Source organism: Rousettus aegyptiacus, unplaced genomic scaffold (genome assembly GCF_014176215.1).
Source record: "Rousettus aegyptiacus isolate mRouAeg1 unplaced genomic scaffold, mRouAeg1.p scaffold_m13_p_7, whole genome shotgun sequence".
In the NCBI taxonomy this organism is placed as follows: domain Eukaryota; kingdom Metazoa; phylum Chordata; class Mammalia; order Chiroptera; family Pteropodidae; genus Rousettus; species Rousettus aegyptiacus.
The window spans coordinates 58,412,122-58,431,635 of record NW_023416310.1 but is presented as its reverse complement, the minus strand read 5'-3'; the positions used below and the strand labels follow the sequence as shown (position 1 = coordinate 58,431,635).

At 40.6% G+C, this 19,514-nt stretch overlaps 1 pseudogene; it reads left to right on the top strand.

Annotated features, from left to right (window-relative positions):
* The first annotated feature begins 4,613 nt into the window (after positions 1-4,613).
* On the top strand, positions 4,614-4,737 carry LOC118605727 (annotated as a pseudogene).
* The last annotated feature ends 14,777 nt before the right edge of the window (positions 4,738-19,514 follow it).

The following is a 19,514-nucleotide window of genomic DNA, read 5'->3' as shown; positions in this document are numbered from 1 at the left end:
ATGTTAATTCCCTTCATAAAATCAGAAATGCTTTCTTCTCCTCTCACGCCTCTCACGGTCTCCTACAGGTCTGAGTTTACAAAGAAGCAATCCAGAGACATCTCAATTCCTCCTAGTTACTTTGTCCTGAATTAGAGTAAGTTACCACCGGTAGCATAGTAATGCTTCATGAATCAACCACCCAAGCTTCTCAAGGGATCCTTGCTCCAGAGAAATATTCACATACTTTCCCTTTAAATGTACCTTTAAATGTAAAGTCTGTAAAATTGGTTGTGACTACTGAGCAGCAGTCCCAAAGACAAGAAAATTAAGTCTAGGTAAAATTTGGAAATTCTCTTGAAACTCTTCATTATTGATCAGTGCTGGAGAGAACTCTGACTTTTCTTTCCTCTGGAGTGGAGTAGGGTCTCTTAACTGTCCCTTGATGTTAACACTTCCTCAAGTCAAAGCCTTTCCTGGAGGCTAGGGGTGATTTACATCTTCACCTGAGCTGGACGTTAAAAACAAAAACAAGCTTACAGCTTAGGGGATATAGTCAATAATACTGTCATAACTATGGATAGTGCTGGGTGGGTGCTAGACCAACCAGGGGGATCACTTTATAAATTATACCAATATCTAACCACTATGCTGAACACCTGAAACTGATATAATACTGAATTTCAACTGTAATTTAAAAAATATGTTTTTAAAAAAGCAAACAAAACTCTGGCTTTTGTTCTGTTCTTCAATTACCTGCTTTCAATAAATTCCTGCCTCTTCCGCACCAGAACGCACTCCAGGGAGGCAAGGATTGCACCTGCGTCTGCCCTCCACTGGTTCATCCCAAGTGCCTCAGAGCAAGGCCTGGCACAGTCAGTGCGCGGCAAGTTCTTCCCAAGGAAAGGAGTGAGGAGAGCAGCAAGTGGAAAGTGATGCTGTGAGGCTTGCGAGGGGCGGAGGGCACAAGCGGTGCTCGCCTCAGAGCAGTGCAAAAGCCTTGCTTGGGACTGAACTCCCTTCTCTAGCAGCCTCATGAATATTTAAAGACCTCAGTTCTCTTTCCCAGGCCATCACTGTCTGGGCACCACACCTCTGCTTAAATAAATGCAATGGTGAATGAATTAGTTTCTTGGAGCTGCCTTGCAAATTACCACAAACATAAAACAACAGAAATTTATTCTCTCCCAATTCTGGAGGCCAGAAGTCGGCAATTGAGGTGTTGGCAGAACTGCACTCCCTCCAAAGGTTCTATGGACAAATCGTTCATTGTCTCTTGCAGGTTCTGGTGGCCTCTGACAATCCTTAGATTTCCTTGGCTTGCACCTTCATCATTTTCATCTCTGCCTCCCTCTTCAATTTGCCTTCCTTCTTCTCATAAGGACAGCTGTTGTCAGATTTGAGACTCATTCTAAATCCAGGATAATTTCACTTAACTTAATTACCTCAGCTTAATATTATTTGCAAAGACCCTCTTTCCGAATAATGAATAATCACATTCACTAGTTCTGAGTGGATCTGTGTCTTGGAGGCCACAATTCAGCCCGCTGCAGTGAGAATCAATGAGTCCTTCAACAAGGTCTTACAAGTGCCAAGTGCAATGAGACCATTATTTAGGATGATCTGATTATTTAACAAATGATAAGATGTTTAGATGTTTCAGTTGCCAAGTGAACACTGATTTTGCATAAACAGTGTGCAACTGGATCACCCAACTGCATTTATGTCCTTGTTCACTAAGCAAAAAGAGATCATCTTATTCCCCATTGATTTCACGTAGAGAGTAACTGGGACTTTGACCTCGTCGTCTGTCGTTGTTATCTAAGCTACGAGCCAATGTACTGAACACAAGAGAGCAGTGAGAAGTTGAGTAGAATTCCATCCCTTGGAAGCACTCGCTTATTGAATGTTTTTGGTGCTTTCACACTGAGTAGGTTGCTGTTCTGAATGCTGAGGGACTCCAGGATAAGATGCAGTTGTGAGTACACATTATAGAAAGCTCGTGGAGCCATCAATAAATATTTTTTACATACACCTGGAGGATTAAACTAAAAGCACATGCTTTTATTTTATTCACAACAGTCTCATTAAAAAAAACAGCTTGCCAAGTGCCTTGCTAAATGTCAAAATGCATTACATCTACCAATTGGCCAATTCTATAACCTTATCAGAAAGAGGCTTTTATTTGGCAGGATTTCTTCTCAGTGAACCTATATCAGTTCCTGGTGATCACTGTTGAAAGACTGATTCTGAAATGTTGGTGTCAACAGCAGGTTTACCAGTGTATAGTTTCTGTAATAAAACTCAAAAAAAAAAAAAAAAAGGACATTTGCTTATATCCTGTCAACTGACATTCCTCTAACTTTCCAGGAATTTGCAGAGGTTACTAACAGTGGCTTTTCTTATAAGAAATTAACTCAACTGTGGGGAATAAAAAATCCTGTGTACAATGAATCCTTAGTGTGTGTGTGTGTGTGTGTGTGTGTGTGTGTGTGTAACCCACTTTTGTCTAATTAATTCTCACAACAACTCTACAAGATAGGAACTACTATTAAGCTTTTACAGATGAGGAAAACAGTTGAAGCAAAACAGATGACAAAAAAATCTCATTTCATGAAAGCTGGACATTTGAAAGGAAACACTTTTTTGTGAAGATGAAGTTTTTGGTGCCTTCATCTGGATAAGGCCACCCATGCACACAGGTTCCAACACTGCTGCCTTTGTGTTGTATGTAGCTGGTGACATCTGAATGGGGACCGGCCACAGATGAATGAGAATCTTGTGGCTGTTGTCAAAAGTCGTAAATGGTTAAATCAGGACACCATGCCGGTTCACGCCACGTTCATATCTGCTCATGTCTCAATCTTAGAACAATTCCTTCTTGTTTAACCCTCTGAGATACAAACTGAAAATGTTTTTAAACAATTAATTCAGGTCAATGGTTCATATTAAACTCATCAGAGAGAACTTTAAACAACAACAGTAACAACAATAAAATGATATCTAGGCACTTCTCCAGACCAATTTAATAAGGTTCTGTAGGAGTGAGGCAGAGAATTGGCATTTTTAAAAGGTTTCCCAGGTGATTCCAATGTGCAGCCTGGGGTTTGAACCACTGATTGACAATCATCTCATTTAAAGTGGTGAGATGAGAGTTTCTCAAACTTAACTATGCATACAAACTACCCAGAAGCTTGTTAGGAATGCAGATGCTCAGGTGCTTCCACTAGAGGTTCTGACTGTAGGTCGAGAGTGGGGTCCAGGGATCTGCATTTGTAACCAGCATCTCAGATGAGTTTAATGCATATATATCCCTGGACCACATTTTAAGAAACAATGGGCAAGATGCCCCATTTTGGCTTATCTTGGACTGAAATTATATCTTTTCATCTTCTCTGTTTCCCATTCCAATGTGAAAATCAGCCTTATTTCTGAAAAGTATTAGAGTAGAGTAGGAGTCTGTTTAGTCAGGTTAGGCTCTGCTGCAGGAACAAAAAAAACTTCCATGTGTTAGGGGATTTATACAAAGTTTATTTCCGGTTATGCCATATGACTTTCACATTGGGGCCTCTGCTTCATATGGTCACTCGGAGACCCAGGCTGATGGAGATGCCACCGTCTTATAATGCCACCTTGTCAACAGAGTAAGTGGTAGAGGATAGGGAAGAGTATGGAAAACTCACAATGACCTCTCCCGAATGGGCAGTGACACTGGCATTGCTACTCACCATCCATTGATCAGACCTAGGCACATGACCCCCGAGAGGGAGCTAAGAGAATACAGGGGAGCTTGGACAACAGTAGGTAAGCAGTCATCTCTTGCATAGGATTAGAACAGTTGTGCCTGATCTCTGGCTTCTTTTGTCTATTGACAATTCTTTCTCAATCAAGCAAGCATTTTCTAAGCCCTAACTCCATGATCGGCACTGTGCCAGAAAATAATGGAAGATAGGCTCCAAGAGAAATAAAGATAGTCTTCCTAGTCCTCGAGATTCTTCATGGAGATAACACTCACAGATCAGAAGGAGTGAGTAAACAATAGACAACATTGCATGATCAAGGACCAAATAATGTGGGTGGCCCTGTGCAGCAGACACTCAGAAGAGGTGTGACCCAGTAGGCAGGGAAGGTTTGACTGGGGACTTGGAAGCTAGACTAGGATTTGAAGGAGGTCTAGGTAACCACTTGGAGAGAAGGAAGAGGCAACAGCTTTGAGCGAGGTATAGAAAGAAATGAGTATAAATCCTCAGAGAGGATCAAGGTGTTAACTGTCCAGGGAGCCCCGAGTGTTATACTTGCTACTCCCCAGTTTATTTCGATTTCAATTAAAGCCTATAATTAACTGAACTCGGGCTGTCAGTGAAAGTCACCTGTTAGCAAAGTGCACACTCTATTAAACAGTGGCTTATATGTGGACTAACTTCTACTTTTTCCCTATTTTAAAGAGGAAATAACTTGATATAGTCTTTGGGCCAGGAAAATCCACAGAGCTTACTGAGCACAGCCTCTCTAATGTCCCATAAATAGTGACATTCCTCTCTGAAGACCACAGGTAGCGTGTTCCCCAAGGAGGACCTGAGTGCTTAGGGTTTGCACTTATACGTGATATGAAGTCCTCTCTTAAGACAAACCCGTCTACAGCCATGCCACCCTGCACATGCCCGATCTCGTCTGATCTCGGAAGTCAAGCAGGGTCAGGCCTGGTTAGTACTTGGATGGGAGAGGGAGACCACCTAGGAAGACCAAGTGCTGTCAGAGTTTTTAAAAAAAGAGAGACTCAAAGCCCTCACACTCTGCCGCTGCGACTGCTGCTGTCACCACTGCCGCTGCTACCATCGTTCAGGTTTCAAGAACGGCGGTATCAGCAAGCTCCCAAGTCTTTCTCACCAAAGGTGAGGCTCTGCCAGCCCAATTAATCAGCAGCGAAATAACAAATAGATGTTCTCACTGGCCCTCCAGAGCAGACTTGCGAAATTCCCCCCACCCCATGCTGCTGTCACCACTTCTGCTTGGGACCAGAGAAACTCCGAGGGTGCACAGTACCTCTGTCCCTGGAGACAATGAGCCAAGTCTCTGGAGGGGTGAGCAAGGTGCTGCAGGCAGTGACTGCAATGAGGCGGGCTCGAAAAGATTGGGATCTGCTTGGCTGTGTTGAAATTGATTCTCATGCTGGGCCTAGAGGGATAAAACTGTCTGCAGATAAGCGAGCTGGGCTGGAAGTCTGGGTCAGGATGGGGCTCACCTTTGAGAACGCCTGCTTTGAGGTGCTGTGAGAACCATGATTTGGACATGCTTATCTGCTTGTGGCTTTGGTCCCCACAGAGGGTGGGGGTGTGAAGAAAGGGGGAGAAAGTGTTGAAATATCAACAAGGAGGCAGAGGCAGTTCTCATGGGTGGCTGTGTCAGGATGGCAACTAGGGAAGAAAGGGCGAACTTGGACTTGGGGTCTGGGAGGAGCTGTTCATCCGGGGTGGCTAAAGAGGTGTCCCTGTATCACCTCCAAGAGCTCCTAAATCCAAGATTAGAACATCTCTTCTAACTCCTATGTCTTATAAGTTAGCACAGCGAGAGAGGCTGACCAACCCAAAGTCACACAGCTAATGGGGACAGAGTCAGATGTCCTGACTCATAGTCCAAGTCACTTTCCACAAGACTGCCTGTCAGAGCCAAATACACACATACATACGCATGTTCGTGTGCACATGTGAACCACACACACATGGAAAATCAGACTCATAGCATGAGTCTAACTCAGGGTGGGAAAGCTTCTGCAAGGCAGGAAGAAGGCCCCAAGGAGGCCCCTGCATGGCCTCTCAGGTCTCACTGCTCCCCTGGGGTTGGTTATCAGTGGGAAAGTGCCTTTTTCTGGTAATAGGTCCTTAACATGTAAACTTTATTGGGTCATGCACTTGGCATAGCTTGGATGTGACCACAAAGAAATCTCTGACACATCTGAACCACCTATGGGACCTCTTGGCTCTAGAGCGGAGTCTTCCCGGAATTATTTTGGGGGCTTGAGGGGAAGCAATGCTGCTCACTAGGTAGATATCATCCCAAACGAACACACATTATCATTTTACGACTCTTTTGAGAAGTTATATGTGGGGTACCGTTCCCTTGAAGGAGTTGAGAAGTCACCCCAGGGAGAAGCCTGGGCAGCCTGGGATGGAGAGAGTGGCCTGACACCGACACCACCATCAGGTGACAGCGACCAGTACCACAACCGCCTTACAGGCACCTCCCCTGTGCGGCATGCTCTAGGAAAATGCCAAGGGCTCCCTTACTCCAAAATGCCTTCATCACAGGTACCTTCCAATGCGTCACTGCGCTGGTGTCTGAGGCAGCTGTTCAGGCACTGAACAGAGAGGCCATGAGCCTAGTGGTTAGAATCATAAACTCAGAAACAGACTTCTCAGGGTGTTTCCCAGCTTTATCACGCAGTCATGTGATCTTGAGCAAGTTACTTGCCTTGTATGCCTCAGTCTCTTCAACTGGAAACGGGAATAATAATAGTTACATTATAGGGTAGTTATGGGGGATTCTATTAATTATTTAAGTACTTAAAATAATGTAAGACCAAGTGTTATTTTATTATAATCAGTATTTCCCCTTTTAGACATAAATCTAATTTTCTGTTTTGTGGAATGGAGCCAACACGAGGGAGAGAGAGGAAGAGAGAGAAAGAGAGAGAATATGAGTTAAACGATAGCATCACAACCTCATTCATTCATTCAGCCCGTATCCTGGCTGTGCTTTCTTTTCTTTTTTTCTTAAGTTAAAAAGCCACAGATAAGACACAACTATTCGAATATAGCTTCAGGCGCAGCTTAGCTTCCCCTTGTTTCTCCCTGATCTCCAGCTGTTCTCCACAGACCTGTAATTGTCCCAGCTGCTTTGTGAACACATGGGCTCAGGCCTCTCCCAGGTGAATGAATGGCAGCAGCCTGGCACTCCCAGGTCCCACCTGGGCACCCTGCATTTGCATATTTCCTAGGCATTTCTTTTGAAATTCCACACCAATAATTAAGGATTTCTAATTCTCTAGCAATTGAGTTCCGTTTGGGACTGATTAAGCAGATACTATCTAATAATCATCTATTACTGCATTGCTTTCCTTTGTCTGGGCTATAGATGGCTTGCTAAAAGTCAACATAAAGTATTTCTCCCACCTGGCTCTTATTATGTCTGATACAGTCCCTCTCCCCTTATTGCTTCTCCCCTTTTCTACCTTTTCTCTGCTCTTGTTTCTCTTTCCCTCTCTCCTTCTTTTGCCATACTTTGCCGCAGTGCAGTGCCACGAGACCCAATCACGTGAGTAATTTGGTAATAAAATTAACCTCCAGTGATTGCTCTGTGGAATTTCAAACCAAATGGTTAGTAGGACTGATTGTTTCTTTAAATGGTGAATTGATTGGGCAGTTAGGTGACCCTCTTTATAGCATGTCCAGGAGTCAGGCACTTTACTAAAGCATTTTAATTTGTCATATCTAATTTAATTAAACCATCAAAACAGTCCAGCCACATAGATATAACTATGTTTCACCAATTAAGAAATGGAAGCAGAGATTCAGTGTTCACTTCCTTTATGGGTCAGTAGTATTCACAGGGTGGGAATATTCACAGTCGAAAGCTGCATCACTAATTCTGGATAGATGTCTCTCTAGTAGCTGTTCTTGGCCACAGGATGAATTTACTGGCTAAGAGTGTGACTAGCTCACTGTACCCCACCTCACAGGCAGAGATTAGCCATCCCCAGAGAATGTCTCACAGATACAAGTAGTGACTGCTAATGTATCAGAAATAAACCAAATGTAGAATTGAAATGGTCAAAGGGCTTTAGGATTATCTAATTTAATCATGAGCGGCACTACACAATAGAACTTTCTGCAATAATAGAGATGCCCTACCTCTGCACCATCAAATATGACAGTCACTTGTCAACTATGGCTACTGAGTTTTAATTTAACTACATGTTGCAAGCAGTTACTATATTGGATAAAATAGGAACAGATGCGTCTAGAACCCAGAAAGGTAAGATTACTTTTCTGGGTCTCATGCTCAATTATTTCTAAGGCTGGGGCTAGCACCCAGGTCCCCTGACTTCTTTTTTGGTGATACTTCCATCTGGAGCCCTTAAGAAGAAGTGCTGTGTGGTAGGAAGACCGCTCCTCTGCCTAGAGAGCCTTGTAACATTAAACTAGGTTACGGGGCATTCTTACCTCCAAAGCCCTGAGAATACTGTCAAGAACAAGGAAGACGCAGAAATGCAGCCTGCAGTGTTATAGACATTTCTTAAGGCTCTAATCCTCAAATAAACAGCTCTGCTCTTTCATCTTCTCTGGATGACACCTCCTTTGTTAAAGCTTTCAAACTCCGTGACACCTTAAGCTGGACTGGCTACATTTTCCGGTATGTTGCAGAGGGGCTGACCTGGTTAGGTCACAGCTCCTCAAGCGCTGGACCTGCTCTACTCCGTCAGCACAGTCCCTTTATGTCTTTCTGAGCTGACACATCCCTAGGGACTCCATCTGGGTGGGACAGGATGAGGCTTAATATTGAGAGCAGGGGAGGCAGTAAAATGCGATAGGCTCAGTCTAGCTGCCTGGGTTCAAAACCCAGCTCTGCCACTTACTGCATACAAGCTGAGTGACCTTGGACAAATCACTTAACCCCTATGGGCCTCTGTTTCTTCATCTGTAAAATGAGAGACAATACCATATTTATATCAAAGAGTTGTAGGTTTAAAAGCATTAAGACATGTAAAGCATGTGTAATAATGCCTGGTGTGTAAGAAAAACAGGTGATAAATATCATGTGTTTCTTTTAGAGTGGGCCTTGATAAGAAAGTTGTAGTTGGGGAGATGACAATACATTGGCTGGCTCTGGCAGATGACTTTGAGGAAGTTGCCTACCGTTTTGAGAATCAGCAATTTTTAGGTCTAAATTATAATCAGAACAATGGGGCTCCCTGATTAAGAACTTGATAGAAGGAGCAAGGAGGGAGTTGACAGATAATACTACTTTTGTCTGGCTATGACAAAAACTTTCTCTCCTAATAATATTTCTGAGAAGTTCAGGAAGCCCTACTGTTCTATTTCGGAACAGCAGCCACATTTTTATATCAGTCTATTTCTATTTCAGAAAAAAGATGAGATCCTGGAGTTTAAAGACTATAAATGAGATCCACAGGGTAAATTCAGTCTGCAGAGTGTTTGCTTGGCCTGTAGTGAAGACCCGAACAATGTTTTAAAATGTTTAATTAGTTGCCAAGTTTTAAAAACCAAGAGATTTCACATTTAAAAAATTAGGTTCCCAGCTTCTCTTGCAAAACCAGATAATATGGCAACATCTGTCCCAACTTCAGTCCAGGTAACAGGCCCTCTGGGGTGTGACATTACCTACCTGGCCCAATTCACTGTGTGACCTGCCTGACTCCATCCACCAGTGTCCTGGGATCTAGTCCAACCCTTCCTTTTATTGATGGGAAAACCAAGGGACCCAGTTTCGCAGCCTTCCTTTGCACCAGTGGTTCCTGAACTGGGGCCAGCATGAGAACCACCTGGAGGACTTGCGGAAACACAGATTGCCGGGCCCCACTCCCTGAGCTTTTGATTCGGTAGGTCTGCGTTTCTAACGAGCGCCCAGGTGACGCCCACGCTGCTGTTCCAGGGATGCACTTTGAGAACCACTGTTTTACATCCTACCTCTTTCTCTTTGAGAACTTATCCTGGCACTGACTTAGCCATTGACTGTTCCCATTAATTCTGCCCCCTCTTTTTCCACCTTCTTTTTTCTGTTTGCGTCTTTCTCAATTTTTTCTTTATCGTCCTATTTTTGTCTCAGTTGCCTGCGTTTCTGGAGGTCGGCTGTGGGAACGTCTTGAGACCCTCCCCATAATCTCCCTCAGCACCCCCTCCCCTTTTCCAACGCCAAGCCTCCTCAGGCCACCCTAGGGAGAAGGGCAGCGAGCCCCGCGGAGCGCACAGCCCTGCCAGGGGGTCCAGCTGACGCCCTCCATCGTCCCCGCCCCCTACCCCCGCCTGCTGAGGCCTGCGGGCTTCCGACCCTGTCAGGGGCAAACATTCGCCCCTTTGTCCAGCCCCAGGACTTCCTTAGCGTCTGGGGACCGAAACCTCAACGCTCCTCGGAGCTCGGAGAAGCGGTTGCGCGCTGGCAGCTGCGGGCTCCCGGTACTAGCGTTTGCGCGCGAATTTGCATCCCTGCAATCACAGCTGTCACGCCGCCGTCATTATTTATCTCCATTTAAACCCATTCTGTCATTTGGAGAGTTTTGAGCAATTGAGGCCAAGCGCAGGGCAGCGCCGTCGGGGCGGGTCGCCCCTGCCACCCCCAGACGCGCGCCAGGCGACCTCTCCGGAACGGCGGAGTAGGAGGACTGCGGCTCCTTCAGAAGAGGAAAGCGATCACTGTCCTTACCAGAGGAATTTTTTCCTATCCTTAATGCACCAGAAACGTGCGGATCGGCGAGGCTTTGGTCCCTCTACCGCCGCCGCAGCTCGGCGCCGCGAACCCCACGCTCCAGGCCCGGCGCCCTTCATGTCTGCCGGCAGCGCCAGCAGGTTCGGGCCGGTAGGGCTGCTCGCGGGCCTGCCAGTCCGCAGCCGCCGCCTGCTCGCAGGCGGGCCGCGTTACCGCCTCTGCACCTGGAAGGGGCCCCAAGCTGGCTTTGGCCGCTCTCTTCCCAGGTAGTTCAGGAGTGGCTGGGGTGCTGGGTCAGGTAAACTCTAATAAGGACCGAGGCAGCCGAGAACTTTCTTCAGGGGAAGGAGACGAAAATGGGGGTGGGGAGATGAGCGTTGTTACTGGGGACTTGGCACCTTCTTGCATGGCTTCTGGAGCCACCACCAATAGCAGGGGAAGCAAATGCTTCTTGGGCCCCGCCAAGTACCAAGCGCTAACCTAAGTCAAGGCAGAGCTGGGCTTTGAACTTTCTCCATTCTCTTGCCCCAGAAGGAAGGCTCCTACTGGATCTGGTGTTTTCACTTTGCCCCCTGCCTACTAACCAAGGATAAAAAGGGAGAATTTCTAGATCAGAAGGCCCCGGGGCCCCTGGTTGCCACTAGTTTCTTCGGGTTCCATAAGCAGCACTTCCACTCTGCCTGCTGCTCAGGACACAAGTCCAAAGGCACACTGAGCTGTAGGGTATCAAGGAATGGCGGATCCTATAAAAGGGGGCTCTGGGGAGAAGAGTAGGTGGCACACCGGGGTTGGGGGCCAAGGGGTGCGGGGGTCTCCTGCCTTGAGATTTGTCTAATCTACCCAGATTCAGTACAATGGCAACTGCTGGTGTCTGTTGAGCACTCACTATTCCCTAGACTCTGTTCTGGAGCCATGACTTGCTTTCTGTCATTTAAATCTAACATCCCTGTAACACAGGTACCCATTGTATAGGCGAGAAGACTAAGGCTTAGAAAGGGTTAGGTATTTACCGGTAGCCACTGCTGGTAAGTGGTGGGTGGAGACTCAAACTCAAACTGGCTGACTCTGGAGATTGCACTTGAACCTCTCTGTTATCTGGCTCTCTACAGGGTGACAGTCTCTGTGGGCAGGTGGGATCAAGGGGCCAGGGTTTCCAGGGAGGGGGATGCTGGGTGAGCTTCACTGGCCTGGAATAAAATAAGATTTCTTCTTTTTACTTTTTAAGGAATAGACTATTTAGCGGCTAAATGTTCCAAAATTTTCAGTCTCATTCTCATTTCCAGAAGTGTTCTCATGTTATCATTAATTATGAAAGTATCTTGGACAAATCGTTACCTAAGTCCCAAATTGGCGCTCAGACTCCCTAAAGCTGGAAGCAACATGAAACTCACTTGTTGGTCTGTGAGTCCTACCTTTTGGCATACAAATGACAGTTTCTGTATCACAGGAGCTTTCTCCCTGTCAACAAAAGGAATTGGAGAAAGGATTGGTCTCATTTTCATTTCCTCACACTCAGATGAAATTTATGAAGATATTCGCGGTTTCCTAAAAACCTGTAACTTTCCTTTATTTGTTTGTTTTTGGTAGTCTATAAGTCCCTGTTAGTGATTTACAGAAGCACTTTGAGAGATAAAGGGACTTTACAGATATCGTCCAACTCCTAATTTTACAGGTGAAGTTAATGAGGCCAAGGGAATAAGTAACCCAAGATGGCACAGTTAGGTACTGGTCAAGGCGTAGCTAGAACCTGGAGTTGGGGCATCACAGTCCTGAGGTCTTTGCATTCCAGTGAAATGGCAATAGCCCTTGTACTTTTTTCACGTGGTGGGGATATGATGGGATGAGAGTATCAATCTAAGGAACCCTAGGAAGCAGGGTAGGCCATGGCTAGAAATAGAGGAGGAGACTTGGCAGAAATAAAGTGGGCAAAGGACCTGGGCTGAGTCCCAAAGGGTACTGGAAGCCATTTGCATCCCTGGCAGATACAGATAGCAGTAATCACTGAGGTTTCTCGGAAGAACAGTCTTTCCTTGTCTGGGTATCTTGGCTCAGGAAGGGCTTGTGATCAAACCCTGCCAGGTACTCCCTGTCATTCCTACCTTTTAGTCTGGAGATCCTTCCCTTCTCAAAATCCTCACCCCCACGTTACATCGTTCGGGCTGTTTGTTAGTCCTTTCATCCTCCTGTTTCAGCGATGGAGTGGCCTGCAGCCTCCCCTTTGGACTGTGAAAATAAATACATTTCTTTTGGAGCCTTGGTCCCATCGACCTCTATCCTCAGGTTTTTCCCATCTGTAACGATGCTGTAAGTTCTATAGAGCTATGATCCTTCACAGGGTCTAGAGAGTGGTTGTCAGACTCTGGCAGGAAGGCTGCCACAGATTACAAAGCAGAAAACAAGCCAACACTGAAAGTGATTCACTCTGTTCTGTTCTCCACTGCAAGGAGATATACCTCAAAATAAAACAAAACAATAGTAAAAACAAACAGAACAAGAAAATTGTCTCTCTCAAGATCAAAATAAAACTTCCTTCAGAAATTACCATAATGTCAATTTGTTCTTGGTAAAGAACAAATGATTTACATTTTAAACACTAAGAATGGTGTGATTTTTTTTTTTTAATTTATATGTGTGAAAGGAACATGATGACTTTAAAAAGTTAAGAAACACAAATTAGCTACTCTGGTCTTCTAGGGTCACTGCATCTGGCTTTTCTGTGGCTTCAACTCCCTCCAGCCCATTCCTGATACTCATTTGGATATTTAGAATGTGTATCAGTTAGGCTTGCCTAGATTATGCTGCAGTGACAAGTCCCAAGTTTCAGCAGCTTAAAAGAAAAATTAGCAAATTTTTCTTAAAGTGACAGATACTAAATATTTTAGGCTTGCAGGCCATAAAATCTCTGTATAACTACTCAACTCTGCCTTTGTAGTGTGAAAATAGCCATGACACAACTGTGTTCCAATAAAACTTTGTTTATAAACATAGCCGGCCCTCAGGCATAGTTTACCTATGACGCTTGGTAAATACTTTGTGTCTTCCACAGACTCAAATAAGTGTAAAACCAATCCCGCAATTTAAGTCCATTACCTAGTAACTTAACTGATGGCTAGAACAGCTATCAACATCCTTCAGGGGAAGATAGCAGAATCCAGAGTCTCTATAATGTCTCACCCAGTGTAAAATAACAAAGATTTACTTCATGCTTGTGTTCCATCTCCATGTTTGTCATGGGTTACATGGGAGCTCTCCTTCATATTACCATCATCCTTAATCCAGGATCCAGCTTAACAGAAGAGCCTCTAAATGGATCATTGACGATCATCTCCACAGAAGAAAAGAAACTGGTGGTGTTTATTTGTCCTAAAAGTGTCCACCAATATGTGACACATTTATTCTTCTCACATTTTATTGCCCAAAGCAAGTCACATGGTCCCACCTGAATTCAACACAGTGAGAAAGTACAGCCCTACCATATGCTAAGAGAACATTTACAAATAGCTGTAGTAATTACCACAAAATGCATAGTTATAGGTTAAAGAAAATCTATATCTTGCATAGGAAAGTTTAATTATTCTGCACATATTTGTTGAATATTTATAGTTTGCCAAGGACTGAAGATACTGAGATACTTTACAGGTAGTCCCTGCTAATAATATACAAACAGTGTCATAAGAATGGATGGAGAAAAAAAGAACCCATGAAGAAAATGGCTAGAGAAAGGAGGGGGAAAAAAATCAAAAAAGCAGTGGTGCCACAACATAAAGGAAAAGGATATAATAGATGATAGGTAGGTGGGTAAGTAGGTAGATAGATAAACAGGCAGACAGGCACACACACACACACACACACACACACACACACACGGCTAACATAAAAACTAGGAGGATGCTACCAGTGACTAAATCCAGATAGTTGCAATTACTTAATTTTGTTCTTTATGTTTTTCAGTATTCTTCAACTTTTCTTCAATGATTAAGCATTAATTTTATAAACTTTTCTTTTATAAAAAGAAGACAAGGAGTGGCTCCATTTCTCATTATGGTGGGATATCTGGTGTCAGCCTAACCCGTCCAGAGATTATAATTATAAATTATAATTATAATTACATATATAATTTGAAAGCACGGGAAGTGGCCAAAAGCAAACAAAAGCTGGAAAGAATTTAAATAATGGGGAAAAGGGAAATATATTTTATGAGATTCACATTATATAATTTTCCCCTAAGATTAGTCCTAGTCTGTGTGGCTCAGGGTAACTAGAATTCAACAGAAAGTCTTATTGGTTTGAGATGTGGTATTTAGCGTTGCCAGGGAATCTGAAAACTGAGAGAGGAAATCCCATAAGGAGGTAGCCACAGCAAAAAGAAGCTCCCAAATCTGTATATAAAATTTTTAAAATCCTAGCTTAAAATCCTAGCTCCACCCCTGAACTGCACATACGTAGGGGAGACTCCAAGGAGCAAAAGTGGAAAGACTGAAGAACTGAGCAGAGTTTTCAACTGCAACCAGCCATAGAAGAGAAAGAGTTTAGAGTTTGAATTCTATCAAATAAGAGAGGTTTGGTAAACACTTTGGGTTTCCCACAGTCCTAAATAAGCCAAGCCTCCACAATTTAAGTTGACTACCTAGTAATTTAACTGCCGGCTAGAACAAATGTCAACATACTTCAGTGGAAGATAACAGAATACAGAGTCTCTACAATGTCTCATCTCTAATGTCCATATATAATAAACATACTACAAGACATGTGAAGAAATAGAAATGTAAGATGCAGCTTTAAAAAATGTGTGATGCAGTAAAAAAAAATCAGCTAATAAAAACAAACCATTAGATGACATATGTATTAGAATTAGCAAAGATTTTAAAGCATATATTTAAAATACATGTTCAAAGACTTAAAGATGAGCATGGTAAGAAAACAGATAGAGAAGCTTAGAAGAGAAATGGAAACTAAACAAGAATCAAGTGGACATTCTAGAACTGAAAATTGCAATATCTTAAATTAAAAAAAAATAAGACTAGTTGGTTAGACAACATCAGCTCTGCAATAAGAGAAGAAAAGGGAAGTAAAACCTAAAGATGAATCGATAGAAATTATACAATCTGAAAAAGGGAGAAAAAAGGATTTAAAAAAATTGACCGTAGGATAACATCAAATGAACTTGAGACAATATTAAGCAGCCCAACACATGTGTGATTAGAGTCCTAGAAAGAGAGACAAGAAAGAATGAGGTAGAGAAGATTTGAATAAATAACACCATCCCCCTAAAATTTGGTTAAGAAAAATAATCAATTTACAGACTCAAGAAGATCATCAAACCCTAAGCAGAATTTTAAAAAAAAGACAAACGTCATAGTAAAATTTCCAAAAGCAAAAATTCAGAGAACATCTTGAAATCAGCTACACAGAGGGAAAAACACACTGAACAATGATGTAATTGATGGCCAGTTTCTCATTTTTTAAAAAATAAGAAGCTAGAAAGCAATGGAATGATATCCTTAAAGTATAAGAGAAGAAAGAACAAACCTGCAAACCACAAATTCTAAATGAAAATTAAGTAATGACCTTCTCAGATAAATGAAAGATGAGAGAATTTGTCACCAATAGAACCACATTAAGAGAAATGCTAAACAAAGTCTTTCTGGCTGAAGGAAAATGACATCAGATGAATTTCAGATATACAGGAAGGAAAGAAGAATATAGAAATATTAAATATGTGAATAAATACATAAGACTTTTTTCTTCTCTTGGTTTCTTTAAAATGAATCTTTTATGAAAACATTTTAACATTGTATCATGAAATTTATAGTATGGAAATATAAAATATGCGGCAGATAAGTCAAGATAGATAAAATGTTACTGTTATAAAATGTTAACATTTTCAATGATGTACTATAATATAAAGTATCAGTAGACTGCGTTAAGGATGCATATTATAATCTCTAGAAAAAATACTAAAAATAATCCGATAAGTATAGCTAAAAAAACAGGAGAATTCAAATGAAATACAAAAAAAAAAAAAAAAATGTGATTAACCAAAAGAAGTTAGTTAGGAAAAGGAGAAACAGAGGAACAAATTGGGGGGTGGGGAGAGGAACAGAAGAAGTTAATAAAAGACAGCAAAACAATAGACTTAAATGTAACAATATTCCTAACTATATTAAATGTAAATAAACTAAACATACCAATTTAAACCTGGAGATTGTCAGAATGGTTAAAAAAGCAGACACAGCTATGTGGTCTATAAGTGATACACTTAAAATACATAAATAAGAACACATAGATTGAGAGGAAAAGAATGAAGAAGATATATTATACAATTCATAAGCATATAAAGACTTGTATGGTTATATTAATATTAAAAAATAGACTTCAAGACAAGACTTCAATATTAGCAGAAACAAAGGACATTTAATAATGATTAAAGGGTCAATTCACCATGAAAACATAACAATCTTAAATTTGTGTGCCTTGATAACTGAACTAATAATGAATTAAAAGCTGACAGAAAAATAAAAATAAAAATCCATAATTACAGTTTAATTTTTTAATACGCCCTATCAACAACAAATAGAATAACTAGGCAATAAATTAGTAAATATATAGAAGATTTGAAGAATACTATCAACTTGCCGTAATTGACATTTACAGAATACACTCTATCCAACTACAACAGAATACACATTCTTTTCAAGTGCACATAGAACATTCATCAACATAGAACATATAACAGGCCAAAAGATGTTTCTAGAAATTCTAAAAGTTTGAAGTATTACAGAATATGTATGTGACCACATAGACTCAAATTAGAAATCAATAACAATAAAACATTTAGAAAAACCCTGAATATGTAAAATTAAACAATATACTTAACCTATAGATTAAGGGAAAAAATCATAGGAGAATTTAGAAAATATTATGAGGTTAATGAAAACGTAATCACAATATATCAAAATTTGTTGGATGCACCTAAAGTAGTGCAGTTTAAAAACAATGATCTAAGTTTGCACCTTGAAAAACTAGAAAAAGAAGATAAATTAAACCCAAAGTAAATAGAACAAAGGAAATAAAGAGCCAAAACGATTGGAATAGGAAACAGACAAGAAAAAAAATTAGCAATGCCAAGTTTAGCTCTTTGGAAATATCAAAAAAATTATTAATAAAATTGACAAATCCTAGCAGGGTCAATTAAGACAAAAAAATAACCACACAAATTGCAACAATCAGAAATTAAAGAGAAAATACAATTATAGATTTGTAGGACAATAAAATGATAAGAAAATGTTATGAACAACTTTATAACAATAAATTTAACAACTTTAAAAAATAGAAATTTCTGAAACAGACTCAAGAAAAAATAGATACTCTAGCCCAATAAATTAATTATCAGAAAACTTTTCCACAAAACCGCCTCCTTCAGGCCCTAATGTTTCACAGGTATCAAGTATTTAAGGGAGAAATATTACCAATGTTGAACAAAATATTCCAGAAAATAGAGTATCAAATAGATGAAATATGGCCACTAATTCTGTCAAGAGATAAGTCCTTATAAATCCAGGCTGTACTTTTTGACTTGCTTTGATGTATATATTATGACAGAAATGACACTGTACCAAGTTCAGATCTAGTCTTTAAGAGGTCTGGTAACCTCCAGTTTCATTCTAGGAAGCCAGTCACCATGCTGGAAATCATCTCAGCCCCCAATTTTTTTGCCTAAATTTTTGACCTACAAAGTCATGACAGGAACAAATCATTATTGTTTTTAGCCACTAGGTTTTGGGATGGTTCACAACACAACAATAGAGAACTGAAAATAGAGGACAGGGAACACTAAGCAAGTTATTTTATGAGACCAGTATGACTCTGATACCAAAACTTGGCAAAGACATTACAAAGAAAGAAAGTTACACATGAATATTTCATTAATTTATAAAGAAAAGTCATTTTAAAATATTATCCAAGTTAATACAGCAATATATAAAAAAATTATAAATATCATCACCATAGGAGTTATCTCAAGAATGCAAGGTTAGTTTAATGTTCACAAAAATCAATTAATATACCAGAAACAGAATCTTCGTGGGGCAGTAGGTAGAATTTGAATAAAGTCTATAAATAAGCTAACGATATTTTATCATTTACTTTTCTAGGTTTGATAATTGTACAATGTTTCTAGACATGCTAATAGTTGAGGAAGCTCCTGAGTAAGAGATATATGAGAACTCAATATATTATTTTTTTGCAACTGCTTTTATAAGTCGAAAATATTTTTTTCAAAATAAAAAGTGAAAAAGAAAAATAAATCCAAGAAGAATAAATCGAGCGAGTGGGAATGTCATGGAAAGTATAGGAGAGAAAGTATATATTTTGTATGGTTTTGACCTTTGCAACTATATTAATATTTTACATATCGAAAGTAATAAAAATACATCAATAAGGATAAAGATAAACCTTAAAATTAAATAGAGAAAAACAAATGAACCAAAAGTGTTTATTGAATAAATTTATGAAGATCTATTTTCTTAAATAATTTAAAAAATTTTAACCAAAGCTTTATGTTTTAAGAAGTAAAAATTATTGAATGTGTATCCAATGAAGAAGAACTTAGAAGAGTAAAATGACTGAAAACTAATTAAATAGAAGTACTTGACATGAATAATCAGTAAGAAAATATATTTTACAACTTGTGAGTACTGTATTGTGAAATAAAGGAGCCAGTAGATGATCACATGCATTAAATATTTTACTACTATTATTAGTTACTAATTATGTTATTGACAGTTTCTGTGAAGGTACATTTTTTTTTTAATGTTGCAAAATTCATAAGTGATCAATGAGTGCTATGTTCTTCTCTAGAATGTGGAAATGAGAATCTTAATGTTTAATGAAGAATTTCCATTTCATGAATTTAACTTCTTAATGGTGTTATTCTTCCACCTTAAGCAACTAGGAAACTGGACAAAATTTAAGAAACAATTGCTTTTAGATATTGAACAACAGATAGTACAGGACTGTGATCTCTGAGAGAAGAGAAACAAATGATTTGTCCTATGATCACTTCTGATTTCTTACAAGAGAAATGTTCTGGGCCA